Genomic DNA, 4,017 nt, shown 5'->3' with positions numbered 1-4,017 from the left:
AGCGGAGGGAGTCCTTCATGCACAACGTGGGGAGGTGGTGCTGAGCCACCGGGAGGTCTCAGTTTGACGGTGGCCCAGGCAGAGAGAGAGACTGAGAGAGGGAAGTGTCAGCAAAGGTGGAAAGGAGCCATGACGCAGGAGGGTCATCCCAATCATCATCTAACTTATCAAATGTACACGCAGTATCCTAATTATTACGTGTTGTCAAATATTATCACGCCCGCTCGCTTCAGAAGTAAAAATCACACACCTGCATTATGACCCCTACGGGCCTTTAACTGATGATTTATAAGTACGGTGGCTTTTACAAAGATGCTAATTTCCCAGACTACACCACCCTCCCAAGTCCCGAGGCCCTTCCCGCACATTCCAGCCCTGGGAACACATGCCGGGCCAACAACGGGCTCCTTCTCTGGCCGCCCGAGTCGGCCGGCCCCTCCGCATCACTGCCTCAAAACTCCCTCGTTAACCCGCGCTCCGGGCCACACAGGCACACGGGTTACCAGCTCCCCATACGCAGCGCCAGACAGGAAACACATTTGGAGGATTTTAAACAATTTTAAAATGTGCCTTCAAATTTTACAACTCGCTTTACTCGCCCGAGGGAGGAACCAAGCCCTTTATATAAATATCACCCAAACAGGCCCGCTCTTTATCCCACCCAGCTCGGGGCTCTGGGCTTTTCGGTGTGAGGCGTGGGGTGAGTTTGGGAGGTTTTGTTTATTTTGATTTTTTTTTTTTTTTTTCATTTCATCTGTGTCTTCTGCGGTCACTGGCCTTCTCAGTCGTGTTTACTTTATAGGTGCTCCGGTAGCCACACACACAGCCCAGGACAGACCCTGCACTACCCGGGCGGCCTGTGTGGGGAAACACCCAGGGAAAGAGCCTCCCGACCAGGCGGCCAGCGGTCCCCAGGGTCGGGGCGGCTGCGCAACAGAGGAAGGGCCCCTGTCCTCCTAGTGGCGACCGGGGGGTGGGGGGGGGTGGGGAGGCACCCAGAGTGAGCCGGGTGAGAAGGGCCCCTCCTGGGCAACCAGCCTCCCACCCGGTGCCCTCACCCGCGGGGGCCCAGGGCCGTTTCACTCGCAGAGCTGTCACTGGCTCACAAACTGGGGTGTCCAGTCAACCTGTCGTTATTCCTTGTATTTGGGGTTTTTTGTTTGTTTGTTTTTTGTTTTTATTCTTTTTTTTTTTTTATTCCTTATATTTTGTATCACCTTTGGCAAAGCACGACTTACGCGCAATAACGTTCACACGTGTTCAGGATCCAGGTTGCCGGCGACTTTCGACATCCTCCAGGCGACCAGCACCCCGTCCGGATAAACAACACTTCAGTCTCCCAAGAGAGCGGCTCCTGCCCCTTCCAGTCAGACCCCCATCCGCACCCCCCTCTCCCAGTCAACCGCTCACCCGCTTCTGGTCACTGTGATTAGATGTGCCTGCTCTGGAAACGGCAGCCCCCGGTTGGGGTCAGAGGCTGTTCTCTCCCGGCACCCGCCTTCTCCAGTCCTACAGAGAAGCCAGGCGCGTCTCCTGGCGTGCAGGGATTTGCTGCTGCGGTCTACATGCGGAGAGTCCCGCGTGGGAGCCGGGGGAGAGGCGGCTGGGACAGAGGGAGGTCTCAGGTGTGTCCTCGGCCTCCTCAATGGCAGGGACAGAAGGCAGATCAGGGGCTGACCAGGGCCTCGGGGCCTCCGGGCCCGAGTCTGGGTCCTCGGTGACTGAGTGTAGCCCAGAGTTGGAGAGGTGCCTTGTCCCTAACCTGCGCCAGGGACCCAGCCCCACCTGGGGCTGCTCAGCCCTCCTCCCCCTCTGCCTGCCCGATGATGCCCTTGGCCGCTCGCGCCCAGGGCAGGGTGGTTCTCAAGCTGGGCCCAAGCTTTCTGCCAAGAGAACCCTTCCTGGGAGCCCATTGGCTGAGTGTGTGCCAAGGAGGAAAACCACCCAGCAGCGGGAAGGCACACCTCACAGGACACTCCCTGCTTCCCCAGGGCTCGGCGGCAAAGCCCGCGTCCTCAGACAGGACTGGACATCCTGCGACACAAAACGTGGCGGGTCTGCCCTTGGTCCGGCCCCGGGAACAGCGCAAAGGAAACCTGAGATCGCCAGCACTCCGAACTGGGACGCCCGGGACGCCGGGGGTGGGGGGTGGACAGGGAGGTCCCTGCCGCCCACCTTCCCCCAGCCCAACAGCAGTGGCCAGCTGGGACAGGTGATGAGGAGCCCCGTCTGAGGGGGACCTTACGGGGGGGGGCTGGGGGGCCACGTCAGGAGGCAGGAGCGGCAGCCGCGTGGACTGGACTTCGTCACTGTCACTGGGGGCCTTTGCAGTAAAGTCACAGTTGCCACAGTAACAGCTGGTCTGGTCCTGAGGTCTCTTCACGAGCCAGGTTCTCCAGCTTTCCACGCGCTCTGTTTTCTCGGTACATCATCTCACGTAACCCTCGCCATGACCCTTTGGTATTTCATAAATGAGGAAACCGAGGCACAGATGTGATGCGCCCAGGGTCACATCCTAGGGAGTGACCTAGTGCAGTCACAGAACTGGGACCCCAGCTTGCCGTCTGCCTCCGAAGCCCAAGCTCTCAGCCCAGGTGAGGCCCGGAGAAGCAGGTGGCCGGGGGACAGGTGCCTCCGCCCCTCCCTCCCACACTCTTCCCCTCCCCCCCTCCTCTGAAACACAGCCGTGCCCCTCACCAACCTGGACTCCCACCCTCTGTCTTGAAAGCTATCCCCACATGTTCCTCCTGGGGCCTCCTTCCTCAGTTCCCCCTATGCATCTCCAGGCTCCCTGAATGGGGGGTGGGGGGCCCACTGGTTCTCTCCTCTTTATCTACAACTGGGCCCACGTTTCTCCATCTGGAAACAGTCCCTCCCTGCACTCTGAAAGCCTCGTACCCACCAAGCTCTCCTAACGGACACCTGCTTGCCTACCCCGCTTCTATCCTGTGCTGCTCCCAGGGGCAGAAGCCCAGCTCTCCTGTAGGACTGCTCACCCCCAGCCCGCCTCCAGGTCCGGGAGTGATCCAGTGTCCTGAGCCTCACCCAGCACGGCAGTGCCCAGGCACAGGGATGGCTTTGGGAATGGGCAGGTGGCCCACAGCAGGACACGGGAATCGTTCTTGGCTCTTGCTTAAACGGCGGAGGGTTCCTCTGGGATGACTAAGGTCCTAGGAAGCCAGCCCAAAGCCGGCATTTTGCCTCCCTGGTCCCCTCCTTCCTGGATGCCCGCCTGGCTCCCCCTCCCCGCAGGCACTGCTTGCAAGGCGGCTCTGCCTTCTGCCGGATGGGCTCCAGGGCCTCCAACCGCGTTCCTGGCCCCACCTCCAGGCTGCTATCTCAGAGCCCTGCCCAAGCCGGGCCCTGAACGTGCAACTTCTCAACCTTTCCCCAAGCACTTCACAGCTGACCTGTTCAAGGAGAGCTCCCCCGCAGGCCAGCCTCTGGCTTCCACAATAGAAACGGACTCCAGGCCGCTGAAAACCGAAAAGGTTTATTTTGGAAGGAAATTCAGTAGTTCATACAATGGATGGAGAGGCCGGGAACATGCCTTGGGTGACAGGCAGGGACCAGGGTACGAGGGGCAGCCGGAGACACGGCCAAGACCACAGGAACAGCCTAGCAGGAAGCCAGTCCTCTAGTCCCCACACCCCGAGTCCCTCCTTGGCATCAGGGGCCCCAGGTGGAGCGCCTGCCTGACTGAGCCCAGCGGGAAGGCGTGGGAGAGGGAGCCAGCGGGCTTCTCCACAGCTCTGCCTCCTGCCTGGGCCCCCAACGCTGACCGGACAGCCCCACCCTCCCTCCACATCCTAACAGCCACTGTATCCCACAGAGATCCTTTCCAGAATGGCCTCGCATCTCTGTGTCCCCAGTGGCCCGCACCTTAGACCAGTATTCATTGACCTTTTCTGGGAGCAGCCACCAGAGCGGCCGGACGGGACAGTGGTCACAGCAGGACTCCCAAGCCAACTGCCTCGGTTCAGATTCCGGCTTCACCACCTACTAGCTGTGTGACCT

This window comes from Herpailurus yagouaroundi, unplaced genomic scaffold (assembly GCF_014898765.1).
Source record: "Herpailurus yagouaroundi ecotype Mexico unplaced genomic scaffold, PumYag 207, whole genome shotgun sequence".
Taxonomy (NCBI): domain Eukaryota; kingdom Metazoa; phylum Chordata; class Mammalia; order Carnivora; family Felidae; genus Herpailurus; species Herpailurus yagouaroundi.
This window is presented reverse-complemented; position numbering follows the sequence as displayed.